Source organism: Triturus cristatus, chromosome 4_1 (genome assembly GCF_964204655.1).
Source record: "Triturus cristatus chromosome 4_1, aTriCri1.1, whole genome shotgun sequence".
Lineage (NCBI taxonomy): Eukaryota > Metazoa > Chordata > Amphibia > Caudata > Salamandridae > Triturus > Triturus cristatus.
The window spans coordinates 1,264,390,312-1,264,410,737 of NC_140585.1; the positions used below are offsets into that span (position 1 = coordinate 1,264,390,312).

At 47.4% G+C, this 20,426-nt stretch overlaps 1 protein-coding gene across 3 annotated transcripts in view; it reads right to left on the reverse strand.

Moving 5' to 3' along the window:
- Nucleotides 1-20,426, reverse strand: part of ZNF385A (zinc finger protein 385A) — an 850,943-nt gene that overhangs the window by 422,588 nt on the left and 407,929 nt on the right. The window lies entirely within an intron of this gene.

The window sequence follows — 20,426 nt, forward strand, 5'->3', positions numbered from 1 at the left end:
CAAGGATATGCATGACACAACCATTTTTTAATGTACTGTCCTATGGTGCCAATCTTGGAGCAGTAAATACAAATAAATCATTAAAATGTGGGCAAAAGCATGTTTCTAAAAAGGAGTCGACCGGCAGCAAACTGCGGTTAGTGGGCCCTCCAAGAAAACAAATGTAAAAAGCTATTTTTTAAAAAAGAACATGAAAAACATGCCACGATGGACGGGGGAATAAAAATGAACTGGAAGGAGGATAAGTCACTACAGGGGATAACGAGGAATGGAGGAGCTTGGAGGCAGGGATGATGAGAAAAATAACAAAGCAAAAGAACATGGTCAGGGCGGGGGGGGTGGATGAAGTGGTCTAGTGAGATAGAGGAAAAAGAAAGCAACTCTCAGAGCATGGTGTTATCTAAAGGGGAAGTAACATGTAAAGAAGAGAGCAAGAAATCGAGCACTCCCATGGAGCGCTGAAAGAAAAAGTAATAGTAGATTGCTGAATGGAAGCAGTGGAAAGATACAAGTCATTCAATCAAAAGGATGGTAAAAAGGCTCTGCGCCAGTGAAGGGACAAACACAGGAAATGGAAGGCAACCCATTACATAAGAAACAAGCACATGAGATTGGCCAATAAGCCAACCAATGATATTCAATGGGCTGTCCCAAGCCGACTGCAAGTACTACTATTGTTCATAATAGGTCTTACAACAACTGCTGTCTGCAGATGAGGCCTAAAAATAAACCATCTCAGATAAACACCTAAAAATGAAGAATAACAAAGTCGGTCAATGAGTGCTGCTGTGCTGGACAATTGATGTGCCAATATTTCTCGATGCAAAAACAACACTGCATTTGTATGGAGTTACACAGATCATTGGAGAGATGATTGTTAGATTTCCAGCCATGTTAAGAGTAAATGGTTAAAATGAATCAATCAGAATCCCAGAATGTTCCTCCCTGCAGTTTCTAGTCTGGGAAGGTAACAGGAGCGTATGTTATAGTGATTATGGAATTCAGCCAAGAAATATAAATGACTGATTGCATCTCTCAAAAGCAGGTGATTGAGGAATTGAGAGAAAGCTACTGATTTAGTCGAAAAGGTTTTGTTTCCTACCTATAATGCTTTTCCAGTAGCAGCTCTAGTTGCAAAATGGCAATTGCCACGGACAAAACACCCCTACGACAAGCAAACGAAGAATGTAATGTATAGGACTAGGAAAATTGTTTTCAATAACATTTGAGCAATTGTTTTCTACCTTGTGATTCTCAAAAAAAGTTTCGAAGCTATTCTGCAAAACAGCTATGTCCACAGGGCCGGACTGCCTACCGGGCGTTTTGGCATGCTGCCGAGCTGGGGGCTGATGTCACTGCGGTGGGGGCTAACGTTTTCCGAACAAAAACATTGATTTGTGACACAAGGGTAGGCAGTATTTGTCAATGAAAACCTGAAGCTGTAGAGCCAAAACAATTCCATCTGGCACAGTTCTCTATCGGGCTGACAGCAGGAATCCGGACTGACCGATCACATCCTTTTGCCTGTCCAAGCGCCTGACAGAAGCTGTGCGGTACCCAGTGCTTGCAATAGAAAAATAGAAGTGCAGGCACTCTGTACCAGAGTACCTGCTTGTTTCTGAGAAGTGCCGGTACTCTCCAATTAAAAGTATTACATCTCTCTTGAGAAGTGCAGGTACTCTCCCTCTCAAAATAAAAAAGTGCCGGTACTGGCCCATTTAAAACACTGGCGGCACCTATAGCTCAGGATAAGTTGAGGAAAAGAGAGGCGACCCCAATTCTGCTAAATGGACATCCTACCATCATTCAGATACTATGTACAAAGGACCTTGGGAAAGGGTGTTGAGAAGCTACTCGCAGGCGAGCCATGCAGGATCTCTGTACGAAGAGACCATGCCACGTCAGGCACTGCGCCCAGGCTCAGGGTGTCTCCTGGAACGCCATGTCCCAGCTTGTTGCACCCACTAATGGCCCGGTGCCGCCTAACTGCCACGTCCTCTGTAATTGCTGTAGAAGTAGAAGCAATAATTTCAACTGCCTGTGAAAGGCACTCGCCCAACCAGATCCGTGGGCTCCACCACCTATCGAGGACATCCGCTGATTGCTAGCTCTCCATGGTTGGCACCTACCTCAACCCCCCGCCCTTGCTTAGTCCAAGCCATGCCTCGCATTTCTTATTAACTGAGCAAAATGATGTTTCTGGGACAATACATGTGGGCTGCTTCAGAGCGCTATCTTAAGACAGACACCAACCTAGCACCGCACAGTGCAAAGCTCTATTGATGTGTCTGGAAGATATGCAAGTCCCAGGACTACTGCAGCAAAGGTCTATTGCTCCATGCAATGTGGTAGTGCAGAGGTGTGTAGTGGCAGGGGTTGTCTTCTCCATGGGATGGTGTGTTCATTCATGTCAGGCCTGCAGTAATTCTGGCCGCCCGGTGCCTTGCTGTCCGCTGCAAGGGCTGCAGTGGTCATCGATGCAAACTCCAGTGGTTTGAGTCGGAAGACTAAGTGATCGGCTTCTGCTGGGGATGTGCTATGGCCATAAGATGACGCTTGGCCTGGTCTCCTCTGAACCCACTCTGTGTCCGCAGAGATCTTGTGTACAGTAAGTTTCAATACCTGCAGTTCCTCACCTGCATGGGGCCCTCGATCCCACGAGTGGCTGCAGCATGACTTGGACCCCTCCGGCCAGTCAGATAGGGCACCCCTTCTGATCTTGAGCAGATGCCAGATTCATTGCAGCCAGACTGCGGGGAGTAAGCGGAGCACAGGCCTCAACAGGGAAGGTGAGGGCTACTCTCGAGGTGGGAATTATGCAGTGATGGAAATACCTAGGGGTGGAATGGAATTAGTGAAGGGCGTAGGAGTAATATCATGGCCAACGGGAGGAGGGTTACAAGGGAAGTGAAAAGTGCGGTGAAGGATTCAAAGAAAGGTGTTAGGTGTGTTATTGAACCGCTAGGTCTCAGGGGTACAAGGAATGTGCTGACGTGCACGGAGATACTAGCAAAAAAAGGGGGAACATTGATATAGTGGAAGTAATGAGAAGTGTGGTGCACTACCAGGTCCTAAGCTTGCAAGGATAGGGTTAAGGTGTGAGGACGAACCACTGGGATTCAGGTGCACCAGGGCGCTGGTGAGGTCAATGGAGGCACAATCATAGTCCAAAGGGAAATGATTAAAATGGATGTGATGAGAAGTGTGGTGAACTAGCCGAGCACAATGGAAAAGCGCGTATTTTAGGAAAGCACGCCATTAGGGCATGGAACCCTGGGATCCCGGCCACGCCCTTGTGACTCCGGGCCGTGAGATTGGTTGACGGAACGGCGGGAATCTCTTCCTGGGCAAGACATTACATAGCGCTCCATGGTGCGAGTCAGGGTTAGGGTTGGGCCTAATAGGCTTGGGGGGTGGGACCGCATTGCCTTGGACATTGGTTGAGGGTGGTGAATCCTTTTTTCTGGGGCGGAGAGATCAATGGATTGCGTCGGGGGGTCTGGGTCGGGGCATTTTCATGCAGTAACCGGGGCATGCAGGTGACCAATTCCTTTGGTTAGTAGTTGCTTGTCCTATTTGACTTGCATAGGCCAAGGTCAAGCGGAGTGGTCGCCCACCGGACTGTTTATGACTGGGCCATTGTGCTGTAAACACGCCACGCTCAGGATTCACAGGGCGGGAATTTTCCACTCTTTTAGCCTAGTTTTGGGAATCTGGCCATCCTGTTCGTAGATTGAGGCAATGGCTCGGTGGTAGGCACTGGTCTCGGGGGTATGATATGGCGGACTTTTTTCGCTTGGGGGAGTTATACACTAATTTGCACAGTTTTGGGCAATCTCACGGGAGTCGCTACAGTGAACAGCACTTTATGTTGGGGACATTGGGATACAAATCTTTTTTTCTCTGCACCCGGAGCGGTCCTGAGGCTTGTGTTGACCAAGCTGGGGGACGGGTGTGATTCTGGTGGCACAACATCTGAGCCTGATCCCGAACCAATCCCTGGGCAGGGGGGAGGCGCACGCCCGCGTGCCCCTCCCCCCGGGCAGTGTGTCCTCCGGTCGGGAGACGGCCAGCTCAATGCGGGAGATGGCGTGCAGTCTGTTGTTGGAATGGGGGCGTCTGGGCCAAGTGCCCTTATCCTAGGGTGACCAGGCGTCCTGGATTTGCCCGGAGGGTCCGGGTTTTTCACCAGCTGTCCGGGCAGATTTCAGGAAATTTAGCTCTTGTCCCAGTTTTTAGAGAGGGTCAGCTGAAAACGTAGGGAGGTGTTTTTTTGTGTTGTACAAAGCAGGGATAGTGAGCAGTTGTTTCTAGAAAGCAAGTTAATTAACAGGGAAGCTTCTGAGTTTAAAAATTGCATTTTATGTATGGTCTAACTACATGTTCTGTAATTCCGTGCTGAGGAGCGTTGTCATTCTGTGCGCTCGCTTGAAGTAAAACTGTTGTCTTATTTTCATGAAATGTCCCGGTTTTTGGCTTTACAATTCTGATCACCCTACCTTATCCAGACGCTATGTAACTCATCCCTGCTACATCCGTGGGTGCACTGTAGATGCTGCGGGGACCAGATGAGGTTCGTGCATTATTAGCTGATATTGGATGTCTCAGGGGTACAAGGAACGTGCTGCAGTGCAAGGAGATACTAGCAAGAAAAGGGGAACATTGGTGTTGGGGAAGTAATGAGAAGTGTGGTGCACTACCAGGTCCTAAGCGTGCAAGGATAGGGTTATGGTGTGAGGACGAACCACTGGGATTCTGGTGCCCCTGGGCGCTGGGGAGGTCAATGGATGCACAATCATAGTCCAAGGGGAAATGATTAAAATGGATGTGATGAGAAGTGTGGTGAACTAGCCGAGCACAAGAGAAACCGGTGTTTTACGGTATTGTGGAGGAAGTTTCTTGTTTGTGTCCGAAGCTCTTGTGGGCACAAATGGAGGAAGTGCCCAGAGTATGGAAATGTGCATTGTTGTATGATAGATTTACTCATGGATGTGGTGTGACGTAATGTGCTTAAAGTTACAAAGGAAGTAACCGGGTTGATATGCTGGGAGTAGGAGGAAAGTGTTGAGGTGAGAGTAGGAAGAGCTCAGAGCCTTGAGGAAAGCACACTGGATTCCCAACATTTGAAGATTTTAGGATCCTCCTGATGCCCACTTGTAGTGGCCTCCTGAGTGGCCGCCTGGCATAGCTTTGCTAAATAAAAGAGACCTGAAAAGAACCAGGAACGGAAGTGCTGGCAGTGATTCAATGTTGGGGCTGAACGAGCCAAGAGCGACCCCTGAACAGCATTCCTACGAGCCAGTGGGCCATGTCTGGGCCTTAGACATTAATTTAAACATGGTCAGAACCAGGGGTAGCCCACTGCCCGCCACCCTGGCACAGCAAGGGTTTTAGTTCAACGAGGTGCAGAGAGGGCACTTCAGTTCACAACCGCCCAACACGAGCTAGAGACAGACCTCCCTTTCCTTGCATGCTTCACTTCCCACTGCATTCTCTATGCTTGTGAAGCGCTCTGTAAAACCTTTAAATAAATAATAGCACATTATTCAGCTAGGAGGGCGCCACGGAGCAAACTCAGCAAAGTGCTGCCGTGAATCCTAAATTTGTTCAATCAGCGCGTCTCTGAATTTCCGTTGGTGAAAGTAGGGCATGGGATCTGTGATTGTATTCTGGGGCGGTCCAAGCAATCTAACCATGGCACTGGAAACGCGGTATTCCCTGAAGGCGGGCTTCATAACATGCTGTTGTACTCTCGATCTAGTCTTACGACAAAGACCGTCCAATGGAGAGATCTGGAGACTACTAACTAGCCAGTGCTTCTGGAAGGCAACTGAGATACTGATTGAACAGCTCTAGTCACCCTGTGAGATAATTACTAATTGCTCAGCATGACTAAAGCAATCCTGTGAACTGCCGTGTTGTCTAGACATTTCTGAAACCTGTTCACTAGAAGTTTCGATCTCTAAGGCGAAGAGCACAGTTGGCACCCAAAAGCAGGATTCTCAAAAAATGCTTTACTTGTCAAAACTGAGTGTATGTGGTGACACTTTGGAAGGTCATCTGCTGTGGTTTCCTTTGCTTTCATTAGCTGATCCCTGACAATGTTCATAAGAATAGTGAAACTTATAGATCTGGCCAATTCTAGAACCATATCAAATTGGGTATAAATGAGCGTGCTGTTCCAACTCAGAGCTCGACTCCTTCGTCAATGTGGGAGGCCCTGCTCCATTTTTCTACGATCACAGTTTTTAATAAATGCAATTCTGACGCAAGTGAAAGCAGAATTAAGAAGTTTTCTTCCAATTGTAAAAAGACCTTTAAATGTGAATATTCAAAGTCTTCTAGTAGACTATGCTTGTGGGCCTAAATGAACAGTCATCCAAAAACTTGTATGAAATTGCCAAAATGTTTATTTTCCCGAAGATACGTGCACCTTAATGGTCTAAGTCTCACATCATCTAAGATGTGAGTAATTGAAGATCTCGAAGAATCCATGACTTGTGTATTTTATATCTTCCGACAAACTAAAATGCAAGCATGACAATAACCAAAGGTCATTAATGCAAGATCTCCGTAGCAGCAATCTATCAACAGTGCAAGTCTGTGTGCCTATGAGGCTCCAATCTTCCACCAACACAAGACTTGGGTATCTGGAGGCTAATGTCCTCCACTGCAACACCTGTGCCACAGAAGGGCTGGTAGCAAGATCGGAACAGCAGCTACAATCCTCTAACAATAAGACTTTGTTGTCCTCCAGCAATCCAAAAATTCGGTATCTGCATGACTAACGTGTCGCCTTGCCTCTGAAGAGCAAATGTCCTTTTGTAGCACAAGGTCTGGTTATATGAATGGGTGCAACTCCCTAGCCACTGATACTCAAAGTACGGCCCGGGGGCCACATGCGGCCCTCCTGAGCTTTACATGTGGCCCCCTGGTTAACAGCAGCTCTGGGCTGCTGTTTACTCGTCTCAGCACTAGCAATAAAAAGATGCTAAATAAACGGACAGACATTTACTTAAAGTTAATCTGTGTAAAAGAAAGGAAGTAACTAGGGAGTCCTGCACTGCTCAACTTTAAAAACATCTTTTTTTTTTAAAGACTTTGTGCATCAAAAGTATAAAAATATGATAGCCTCTTCAAAATTCAAAAAGTGTATTTAATTAACGTGAAGAACCTTTTCACCTTAGTTTATCAGATTATATCAGTACATTGACCAGGGTAATTTTAAAAGTGATGGTTTTCAAACGTGAATTTACAAACATTAGTTCTTCCCTCTACCCTGACAATGATGCCAATGGTGAACTAAAGAAGCAAATCAGTTGCTATGTACACTCTTTAGGTGACTTGGGTTCCTTTTATAAATGAACATTATAGTGTATTAAATCAAACACATGAGAAGTTTTATACAGCTCACATCCTTAAATCATTAATTTTGAGGTCCTCTTATTTGTAATTATGAAGAAAGGAGGGAAAGTGAAATAAAACAATTGCCTAACGTCACACAATTTAATAAAGTGGGGATTTGGGATTAATCCCAGGTTTTCTGGTTTCACATTATGCAATTATGCCTCACTTCACCTACACCCACCTTAATGCCAACCTCCACCCGCTGGCATCCATGCAGCCCTCAGTCACATTACAAACCAATCGTGTGGCCTGTTGAAAAATGTTTGTGAGTACCCGTGTTCTAGACCTTAGCATCTGACGAGCCAATGTCCTCCAGCGATGCAAGATCTAAGCAAGGAAGAAGACCTCCAGGGCAGGGCCCGTTTCTCTAAGAACCTAAATTATTTTGTGACATACTACTACAGCATTTGAAGGGCTGAAGTCCACCCAGTAATCTTTGATTTTGTATCTGATTGAAAGTGCAACCAGCTGCACTAATGAAACACACTAGAATAGTTTGTGCTGTGTAACAAAAACACAGAAACCTCGAATACAAATGTTTAACATACTGAGGCAAAACTGATTAAATTAGCAGGAATTTGTGAAAAAATAGTTGCAACATTTCTCCATAGATTTAACTAGCATGCCAGACAAGAAGAGTAACGAGGATAAATAAAGGAGGAAATAAACGAGTGAAATGGACAGCTGGCTGTGCAACAAAAGGAGAGGGCAGACACTAAAGTGCTCAAGTGAATACTTAGAAATCGTTTCCATTCACTGCATACAATGTCAAGAGAGCTGATGCACGTAAATGTTAAATGCATAACTGGACGAACTTAAGAGTTTGTACTATTAAACTGCCAAACTCAGTGAGCTGGTTAACTCTTTGTTCAAGTGCTGCATCTTACAAGTGACAGACATGAGCTAATTTATCCAATGTTTAAGTCTGGCCTGGAGACAGTTTGAGCTGTCTCCACATTTAATTTCATTCAATATATTTATTTCTGCAAAATGTTACTTACTTCATTTGCAAACACATGCCACTTTTTGATGCCATTTTACTTTTACACTTTTGATGTCTATTGAATAGGTTTGTTAAAAAGTTGCAGGTATGCCACGGTCAGACCTTCTAGGTTTGTTCATGCTTGTTGGTGAAGAAAACATCTGTCTGGAAATGACTGTGAACACGGACACCATTTTTTTCTAACCTCTGACCTCACCATGGTAACCATCCCTAACGCGAAATCTCACCTAGATTTGTGTGTCCTTGCCTAGGTTCATATGTTGAGCTTTAGTCACTCATTGCCGAGCCATCCCCCCCCACCCCCCCCCCCCCCCAAGCTGCGGCCCGTCCTTGTCAGCAGGTAAATAGAATACTCCAGACTCGCTATGCCAGGAAAGGGCTTCAGTGCGCTTGAGGCCGCTGGAAGAAGCAAACAGAAGCCAACAGTTCCAGCCAACATTCACTATTTATCATACTTATTTATTTATTAGCTTAAACAGCACAAATTAAAACCGACCGTGTTTCAGATCTTTAAATCACAAACTCAAATTTTTGTTGACAGTGGCAGCCTATAAACAAGCAATTTTACCATTTTAACATTTATCACAATATTTACAGAAGTGACTGCTTCTAGCACTATAACTTGTGTGTACATATAATAAAAGTGAACGATGGGTACCAGCAAAACAAAAACTCAAGTACAACTACGCACACGTTCGACACTAGCAACAGTTGTCTTGAATAACTCGGCAAAGATTGCCCCAGCACTAAATAAGAGATGAAGAGCCTGATAAAACGGGAGATAGCAGAGAGAAAAGAAACATACCATGGAAATACAAATACTGTAGAGAGAGAAATTTGCTTACATGCGAAAGTTGAAAAACAAAATGAATGATACTCTTTCTAAAGTCATTCCATGGCCTATAATGAATGAATGAAAACACCCCAAAAAAAGGACTCATTTAGAATTTGGCAGACGAGATACTTTGTAGAAAAAACCATGAGGGATAGATAGCCTGTCTGCTGTATTACAGGTATCAAAGGCTACAAATCAGGGTCAGGCCGGCCGTAGCGGACACCGGGCTTTTCCCCGGTGAGCTGGAAGGGTGGCGGCCGGTTTTGGACCCCTGGGGGAGCCAGTTTTGTTACTGGACGTCGGTTTTGCATCATAGCTGCAATATTGGCCGCCTGCAACAAAATCGGCTACAGTGTTTGACGCCATCCCCACACCTCAAACCACCCACCCCACGGCGTTCCCAGCCCAGTCGCACATAATTGTACGGCGGACGGGACATCCGCCATGTTCGCGATTTAGTATTGCATCCTCCAAACTATAAATAAGGGTCTAGGAATTCAGGCATGCTATGATCCGTTATATTATTAACATTTGGTATAGTATCGTCTGGCATTGGTATGTCACTGAAGCACTTCATAATCTGGGCACATTTTTATGTTGAGTCGTTTTTGCCAAAATACATAAGCAGGTTCTTAAGAAAGAATAGCAATTTTACAACCAATGAATTCTGTCTTTTTAATAAAAATGAACACACCAGGTAACAGAGGTTGTGTTTTCAGATACCTACTAATCCTTTAACCAAGAGTCCCCCATACCTCATTTCACTACAACTCGGCCTACTTCCACTATGAGCACGGATTTCTCATCATCAAAATGGAATGTCGTGAGCACCCATGACTTTTTTTTTTATTGCAACTTTGGTTTTGTTGCATACGGTTATTCGGGCTTGCATTTACCTGAGTACCGTTACAATGACCTGCTCCGAGAGGCCACTAGGGGTAGGAAAGAGCGAGTGGTCTGTCATGGAATAATCTTCCTCATTCGTATGTTCATTTTAGAGGCACCTGCCCATTGGACTATGTTCAGATACTTAGTTTTGCCAGGCCGCCCACATGCCAACCTTTCTTTGGGCACCGAGCAGCGGGCAGGCCTTCTGTGCACGGTTTGATTCATGTCTTGGGACGGTTCCTGGCCGAGTTCAGTACTGGATCCTGTCCTAGAAGAGGCTGATGCAGGCCCAGAATAGCAACAGCCACACACTCTGGTCACCTCTTGTGTCAGATCTGGGAAATGCGTATGGAAACCTATCCTCTGCACTGCACCAATACAGAAGAGCGCGTGTCTGCTTTCGAGGACAATTTGAGGGCATCAACAACTGGAGGTCGCAGAACGCCTCATACTGCAGGCCTGGGGACGGTGATGCGACCAGCTGGCTACCAGAATCCCTTCCGGCATCAATGAGGAGGGATCTGACACGGCTTCAGGATAAAGTGGAAGACATGCTTGAGGTGACATCCTCAGTGCTTAAGGAAGGGGCAATACCCAAATAAAATAATCTAATATCCCCACAATGCATCAGTGTGGGCGGTGGAGTCCAGAGGATCCTCAAAAGCTACATCTATGGCAGAGATGTAAGAGGTGGGGTCAGTAATCAGCAAAGCTATTATCTAGCCTAGGAGACTCCTGTGGCATCACATGCAGCAAAGGGAGACTTCCTCGCAATTACAGGTGAGAAACAGAAGACTTGAGCTGACTGTACCTTGAACAACTGAGTCACCAGGTACATACATCTCTCAAAATAAACCCATGTCCGCACGCCACCCCCTTACCTCCAGATGCTGCTAGGGCTTTGCTTCCTGCTTGCTAATCTGCAACCACTTTCAGGCAAGCATCTTGTTAACTTCTTGCTACTTGTCTCACATGGTAACTTCAGCACTTTACCTGTTCCAGATGTGCAACAAGAACTATATTTAAATCTGTAACAGGACATTATTGGCATGCTACAGATCGGTGTATCTATATATCCCAGGCAAACACTATTTTCAGTAGCAAACATTTTATCCCTCACACCTAGACATGAGCGACCTTGGCTAGAACGCTCTTTTCCATGTGTCTGGCTAACACTGATACTCTTGAGGGGATCCGCATCCAAACCAAAGAACCATTCATACATGTGGACACAGAAAAGGGTGACATATTGAAAGAAGGGGGTAAACTATTTTCCCTTTTGCCTTACACCGAGGCACTCTCAGTCTGGAGTCACCTAAAATAAAATCAATTGTGGCTTAAGAATTCAGGAGTCTTCCGTCTGAATTGAGAGTGATTAGTTACTGACACACTCACACATTTGTTTCCGTAGGTTTGTTATGGTTTTGGCGGCTGAGTCTGACCCAGAGATAGTTCTGCTAGAGCAGGTGGCCCTGGAAACACTTTAAAAGCTTAGTAGATTGTTGGTAGATACTTGGTCTTCTGGTGCATTGTGACACTTTAGCCTAGGGTTGGTTTTTATCTTGCAGAGCTTCAGCGGAGTAGTTAAAGAGATTATGTCATGTTTAAAAGTTGCATTTAATTATCCTTAGAGCCTCCCTGTCTGTAAGCTAGTGACGTTTGTTCAGCCATTCAATGTCATTGGATGTAAAACTGAAGTCCTACTTCTATGTTTTTGGAATGTGCCGGTTTTTGGTTTTCAAGACCAGGCCATCTTAGGAATGTCAACAATAGGGTTTGGTCGTTGCAGAGTATGAGTTCACACTATACATTACCACACGTGAGAACAAATCTAACCTACAGTATAAAGAGGTGACGGAGTATCCATACAGTGTTTTCTAGATGCCAGTCAGTAGAGAGGCGCCCGCTTGCTCCTTCCTACGGAGGCGCCTCTGCTAACATGGCAATTTCAGCTCGCTTGTGTGCACTCCGGCCCCCGCCCCCCCTTCGCACCCTGCACAGGTTTACAACGCTATGATGTCACATCCCTCAGGAACACTGGGAGAACGCACTACTGAGGAATGCCAGTGGAAGGTCGGTTGAGCCACATGTCCGGCGCTGACCCCTCCCCAGTTCTGCAGGCCTGGCAGTCATTCTCTCAAACTGTCGTCACACCTCAGGCTCCGGTACCGTCAAAGCAAGTAAACAAAACACTTAAGAGGCCAGAACCAATCAACAACACGCGACCATGTTTGTTTAACTCTTTTGAGAGTGGCCGCTCTTTGGTCCACTCAACCACGTTTTATAGGCCCCGGCTTTAGAATGTTAACCTAATTCGTAGCTTTTGATGAGCCCCATTGGAACACTGGGATGTCACTTTTGAAAAAAACTTACTTTTGGTAGATTCTGTGGGAAGGCACTCTTATCGAGCAGCAAAAGATACCTTATGTAACTACCAACAACCACACAGACTCAGTTCAGCTACAAACATCTAATAGACACACAATTGCCACTGGAATCAAGCTATCCTGGCTGAAGAGGGGTGAAACCCCGAAACCGGTCCTAGGATGCTTGTTTCCAGTCCAGGGAGGACCTGGCCTGGACTGTTCCCATTGGGCACAGGGTCAAGACTGATTTGCATATGGCTGGGTCCAAACTGGAATGGCATGGTGAGCAGAAAAACGATGGGTTTAGGCCCATATCTCTGTACTGGGGTGAATGTATGACATTGTTCTGCATTCTGTCCATCAATAGTTCTTTTTGCACAAAAAACTAATAGCCTCATTCGTGATCGAAATTCTCTACAATTTTTAATTTTAACTTGTTCGAAATATCGAACACTCTCTTCTAATAACGCCTTGGTATCCGTCGTTGCATATGTTTAAATGATAAGGTCCTGACGTCTGGTGCTGTATGCTACGCTCTGCACCTGACCTGCCGCCCTCACTCATGTATCTAAATGTGTCCACCACCTCACCCCGCAATGACCCTAAATGCTGCCTTGTTAAACACCTGTGGCATATTCGCTGCCAAATGATTGCAAACAGGATAATTATTTGCCCAGAATCACAAGATGTGTTGAAGTGGGAAGCCGCGACGAGAGCCCACGGATGGCGCAGAGGCAGCGGCCTCGCTCTCCGTCGCGGGCAGAGCAGCGCCGCCTCCTCTGGACCTGCGCGGCGCCTGGGCGCTCCTCTCTCTGCCTCGGGCGAGCGGCGGCAGCGTTAGCAACGCTAGTGTTTAACCAAACAGGCTGAGCGCAAACAAGCGCCTTCGAAGAGACCCGCCTCTCCCTCTCTTCTTCCAAGTTTGACACATTATGGGGATGCAGCGCCTTCGCCTGAAATGTTGAGGATAAAACGTCTTGTTTTCAAACTGTCCAAACCCAGCATGCGCGTGAGGGGGCACTGGGCATCCCTCGCGCGAGGCTGGTTTTGGCCAGTTACTCAGCTCAGGGGGTTGAAGAGCCAGGGCCAGAGCTCTACAACGGGTATCTCTGCAGGTCACAGTTTCGAATCTCCGGAATTTAGCCTGTCATCCTTAAGAGATTAATAAAAACCAGTACCGCTAAAGTAGATGATATTAGGGCATATTATTAAAGGCATTAGAAAACAATACGTTTTGTGCCGTCACTGTTACATGTATAAAAGCATATCGGTAGGTAGCCCCGTGTCACCTTTGTCAAGCTACCGATCAAGATGATGGCCAAAGCTTTTGGGGACCTAAGGGTCTATCATCCTGATGGCAATGCGGAACTAAAAGTTCCAGAATGCAAAGTGTTAAGAGTTTAAAATAACAGTGCTGGCTGAAGGTGTCCAACTTGAGGTGGGGACACTGCAGATGTACAGTGGGTCAATATTGTGTGTGACTACATCATGCCTGTGCAGTTTGGGGTATGTGGGAACATTACCTGCCCAGGTGTTATGCAGACACCCGATCTACATAATAAGTAGCCCGGGGGCTTGTCGGGTCACTGGAATGGCTCATGGCAGGGGCTTCTCGGATCTCCGAGGACCTTTCATCCTCCTCCAGCCCGCCTTCAAAACGTGCCTGCAGTGCAGACAGGCCTTCAGTTGGGAGATTAATAACTGCCTCCTTGTTCACTTGTCTAAACTTGCAGCGCTGGTGCCCGGCAGCGGGAGGAGGCGCCCACCTCACCTGTCATGGCGTCTGCGCCTCAGCGTGGGCTGGGCACGCTCTGCTGCCGTGCGTGGCTTCCAGCCGCGGGCCCGGCCGTGAGGGCGCAGGTCTGAGGGAGCTCGGGTGGGTCCGAGCGGCAAAGTATGGGAGTGCACCACGCCAGTCAGTGCGTCATGCCCACGAGGCCGAAGCACCGAAAGAGCACAGCCCGGTGCCCGGGAGTGTGAGGCCCAGGCAGACGAAGCACTGGGAGAGCGCACCATTGAGCCAGGCCAGGGCGTGCACAGCTCGGTGTCGAAGAGTGTCCGGCCCTTGAGGCTCCATTACTAGACGAGCTTCTCCCAGTGTCGAAGAGTGTCCGGCCCACGGCACGAGGCAGTGGCGTAACTCAGGCCCCCGCAGGGCGGGGGCAAGCTCCAGGGGCCCCCTCAGCACAGGACTCTGGCTGGCGACCTCCCAATGGCGTCCGGAGAGGGCCCCTCAAGTTTCGTTGCGCCATTGCCACTTGACTAGGCCATAGCACTGGCACAGAGGCTGTCAGTGAGTCCCAGGCCTATCCACTGAAGTGAGGGGAGAGCACCGCCTGGTGTCAGGGGGTTCATTATTGGGCGCTCAACAAGGAGGCTTCAGCACGGGATGGGGGCCCACCGTAGCATTGGGGTGGTCTCTCTTGAGCAGAATGTATATTTTCTATAAACAAGTATATTCACGTTGACTGTCCATTCATCGAACTGGAATTAAAGTTTCGTCGACAAACAGCGGATGAGGTGCCCCGAGCCATTGCCAAGGCCTGGGTCTGCGTGAGCAGGTACAGGGGACCCCTCAGCGCTGCCCCCCGCGCCCCCAGAGCGGGCAGTGTCGGGGCCCGGGTCTGCGTGAGCAGGTACTGGGGACCCCTCACCGCTGCCCCCGCGCCCCCAGAGCAGGCAGTGTCGGGGCATGGGTCTGCTTGAGCGGATACTGGGGACCCCGCATAGCGGCCCCCGGAGCAGGCAGTATAGGGGCCTGGGTGGGAACCACACCCTAATTAGTGTTTACAGCCTCCGAGAGCGCCCGCAGGTGCGGGGACAGCCTGGGCCATTCGATACCTGTGAGTGGATATTTGTGCGCCTTCCTAATCCCTCTGATAATTACAGGGCTGGGAGGGAGGGGACGGCCAGGGTGAGAGAAACATGGCGTCCACCCCCCCTTCAGGGACCACGACACAGTCTAGAGGGCCTTTTCGGGTACACCAAAGCCCCGGACGTCACACCCTTCCCTGCCTTAGAAACCGCGTTATTCTGTCAGAAACACTCCGGAAGGGGAAGGAAAACAAAGTTCGCAAAACCTTACCTTTGTTATCTTTCCATCACCTTCGCAGCAGCCCTACGTACAGCTCGGGGCAGCCTGCACTCCATGGCTGGTGGGCTGCAAGGGTCCAGTGCTTAATTTGTAAAATAATGAGTCCGGCATCACTCTTGGATGTCGGCATCCCAGCGCCTCGAAGTTTTGCTTCCACCCCGTGTCTCTCATCCACCAGACACGTTTGCCTCTTAATCTATCTCTTGCAGGCTCCTTTTCCAACCTACTTTCTTCGTCACTGTTTCGCCTTTCTCTTCCTCTTTGTTTTCCCATTTTGAGTTTTTTTCTCTCTTGCTTTGGGTCATGTCTGATAAGGAAAAATAAGTGCCGGCCTCGCCATGAGTGCCTGTGTGCCCCACATACATCCACCGGCTCAAATTAAGCACTAGCTTCACCTGATGTAGAAATGCATCTTACACATAAGTTGTGTACGTGAGAGAGAAGCTGGCATTCTGCTGCTCCTGCATGGTCTGTCCTGTGCGCATTTGCACTGCTGCTGCCTGTGCTGCAGCTAGCTGACTTGTTCAGGTATCATGCTTGCACTCATCCCCTGTCTAGAGAGAAGCTTGCACTACTGCTGCCTGTGCTTCATATCTTTATGCGTTTGAGGTCCAGCCACTCAAAGCTCGAGCCAGGCTGTTGGCTAATCTATCACTCTCCCCTTGCCTATATACAATGAATATGACCTATGTAATGTAACGGGTGCTTATGCAATTCGCTCCAGTACCTTTCACTGGAGTTCATGCTATATAATAATTGCCGACAAATACAGATAGGTAAAAACAAAGCCTTAACTGAAGGAAAGAACAATAGGCACTCATTTACTTGCTGATTTGCGCAAAGTGAAACTAGACAACCTGGATAAATCGGGACTTCCTCAGTTAAATTGTGTGATCTTAGGCAAATATTTTGTTTCACCAAAACTCATTTTTCTTCATTATCACACATGAAACTGCTTTTGAGAGTTTAGAATACCAGTTGTACAAAAACATATTGTGTTTGCTTTAATATAGTATATTATTGCGTCAAAATTTTCTGAGCCACCTACTGGGTTTACAGGACCACTCATTTCTTTCTTAGTTCGCTGATGGTTATTGTTTAAAAATCAATTTTAATAAGCACTTCTCTGTGCATTGCTATGACATGAAGTATTAATGGCCAAGCTTCAGCAGGTTAAAGGAATACACTTTATTTTTTTAATTTTGAAGAGACTAACCTCATATTTTATTTGATTGCTTTTGTGTGAGTTACATAGCAAACATTTTCAGGGCTCGGCCTGTGAACAGCTTCTAAGGGCCCAGCCAGACACTTGGCTTCTCTCTTCTTGTAAACTTGTTGGCTCACCCACCTCTAGGTGCTGGCACTGCTGCTGCTGCCTGTGCTATGCATGTTCTATGTGCTTAGAACGCTTGCACAGCACCTACTTCTCATGTAATTGCTGCTACTTGTGATATAAGTTTTGAGAGCACTGGGAGCTCGCACTCCTGCTGCTGGGAGTTGGCCATTATGAGTGGGAGCGATGGAAGCTTGCACTGCTGTTCGCTGGGATTTGCCAGTTCTGTAGGTCAGAGAAGCTTGCACTTCTGTTGCTTGCGACACATGGATTCTTTGAGTGAGGGAAGCTAGCACTGCTGCTGCCTGGTACATGTCTGTTGTGTGCAGGAGAGTAACTTGCACTACTGTTGTTTGCGATGCATGGATTATGTGAGCGAGGGAAGCTTGCACTGCTGCTGCCTGGTATGTACCTGTTCTGTGAGGGAGGGAGGCCTGCACGGCTGGTGCTTGTCATATCCTAGCGCTGAGTGCGGGAGGCTTGCACTGCTACTGCCAGGTATGTACCTATTCTGTGGGGGAGGGGGGCCTGCACGGCTGGTGCTTGTCATACCCTAGCTCCGAGTGAGGGAGGCTTGCACGGCTGCTGCCCGTTATGTACCCGTTCTGCGGGGGAGGGAGGCCTGCACGGCTGGTGCTTGTCATACCCTAGCTCCGAGTGAGGGAGGCTTGCACTGCTGCTGCCTGGTATGTTACTGTTCGGCGGGGGAGGGAGGCTTGCATGGCTGCTGCCCGGTATGTACCCGTTCTGTGGGGGAGGGAGGCCTGCACGGCTGGTGCTTGTCATACTAGAGCTCCGAGTGAGGGAGGCTTGCACGGCTGCTGCCCGCTATGTACCTGTTCTGTGAGGGAGGCCTGCACGACTGGGGCTTGTCATATCCTAGCTCCGAGTGAGGGAAGCTTGCACTGCTGCTGTCTGTGATATACTTCTACTGTGTGTGCGAGAGACGCTTGCTAAGCTCCTGAGTGTTACATCGACTGAGTTAACAGACGACTTATATTTCAGTATTCTAAACTCGACTTTTACATGGACACAAAAGGTAGAAATCTTTAAACAGTATACCGTCCAACAAGACACAGATCATAGCAGTGGGTGCCCGCCTGAAGGGCAGCAGGGCAAGTCTCCAGGGTGCACTAAATACTGCGCCAGGTGGGCGATGCGAAGAGAGATGGGCAGGAGCTGGGGTACCGAGAAGCACTGTGCCAGTGGATACCAGTGAAGTAGAATGCAGCAGGTGGATGGTGGGGAAATAACATTTTTAGAACATAACATACAACTATACCCTAGCACAACCTCAACGATGAAATGTAATATAAAACCAAATCAACAAACATGAGAGAAAAACACATGGCACAACTCCGTGGTAATCAAACACATGTGCACAACACACCCACGAAGAAAAACAGACACAAATTAACACATAATAAAGCAAAACCATGACATAATATGTATCATTGAACAACACGGAAAAGTCCTCCTAACACAAACATAAAACCACTAATATCTATCTACCATAGTCTTAATAGGACGTAAATACAGACACAGGCCTATCCAAACGCACAGCAACCTGCATCTATCCTCAAGATAAAAAGAAATATACATGTAACTTAACCCTAACCTTTACAGTACAAGAAAGCCAGTAAAACCCAATCATGAACATGGCAATTGCTTGGGAACCGTATCAGCGTGCTGCCCGGCGTAAAGCGCTTCGATGCATCATCAGGGGTAGTAAGCGCTATATAAATGCCATTACATACAATACAATAACATACCACATGCAGTCGCAAATACCGAACCCCCTCCACCTATGGCGCAGCAAGGGCGCCACGGGCTTGGTGCAAGTAATACACATAGGCACCCGTCTACTTGTTGGAAACAAAGTGCAGGCACAATGTAGGTGCCGAGGCGCCTAACACCTCGATGCCCCGGTGCCACTGCACCCGCTACACTGCTAAATACTACGCCCCGCACACTGCAAGTACGATGCTGCGCTGTTTCACGTGAACGCGCTGACCTCTAAGGCCGAACACACCTATGTGTGGGGGGAGGGGTTGGGGAAAGGGGGAGTAACACCCGTGCTTTGGCGAGCTGGGGCATCTGTCGGATGCCGAGAGGGGAGATGAGCGAGGCTCGCCGATCCTCACGTTACGTAAGACTCGCTCTGCCAGAAGTGTGAATATTTAGGTCAGCTCTGAGCTGAGAGCGTCTGTCACTTCACAGGGCATCCTGCAGGAATCCCGTGCAAGCGAGGGCCTGCCTGCCGCCGGCAAGAGAGGCCACCCACTCACTAATGAGACCCTGGCGGGAGGGGCTGGCCCCCACAGCATCCGTCCCCCGTCCGTGAAAAAACACAAGATTGCCTCCTCTGCAGGCAGCCGCTGTATAATGGTTTTATATAGCGTTCACATTACATAATAAAAGCTTCAAGGAGCACTTGGAAACATCTGCTACGGAACCAAACCTCCGACCTTGACAAACCGCACAAAACTCTGCAGTGCGTGCTCAACCCAGTGAGCAATCTGAACGAATGTAATAACTAGTAGGCTTGAAAGAGCTGGTTTTGGCTTGGTGGGAGGATAGACGTGAAAGAACCCGAAGGTGCAGGGAGGGGAATGTTCGTAAGAGGTCAAGGACAGAACGCGACCCCAAAAATGCAGAGTCATCACTCCCTTTCTCCTGGACCTGGCTTTACATTCCAATCAAACATTAAAGCGTGCCTCGGGAAGTGACCACAAGCAAAACTGGAGCACCATTTAAGAGGCAATAAATGCCACAACACTGGCAATAGTTTTGTATGATAACACCGAGCTGTGAGATCTGCATACAATATGGTGGTCACATACGGGATTCAACCTTCATCCTTCTAGCACTGCAATGGATAATATACAGGATACAATAACCCCGTCATACATTGCAAGTGACTGATGAGTTCCATGACCTTACAGAAGAATGAAGCTAACAGTGGAATTCCTTCATAAGGTTATGAAACGCCGAGGTGACTTTCAATATCCTTGATCACATATGGAAGGGAGTACTTTATCCCTTATAATACATGGTCACACTATCACCTTTATCACAAACTGCTTAAATCCTTGGAAACGTGGCTCTTTCATATGACAGTCAGCAAGTAAGCAAATATGAAGCATAGAAATAGAATGTCTAGTGCAAAATCAAAGACATCAAAAAAGCTTAGATATATTTGCTGCAAAAAGATATCAGCAGCAGTTTAAAACAAGTTGTAAAAAAAAAAAATCAAAAGTGTCGCAGCACCACAAAATGTATAGAAATGTGTAAAGATTCAAACTTTTTTTTAATAGTTATCCAAGGAGAGCAACTAATAAACATGTTGCCATAAATAACTCCTTTTTTTCTTGTCAATGTACAGCTAGAAAAACAGACCAGAAAGAAAATTCACCATTTCTTTCATTCTTTAGGCAGCCTTTTAATGATGCTCCGAGAGCAGAGCTGCCTTCACCGGGGTGCTGGAAGCAGGCATTTTC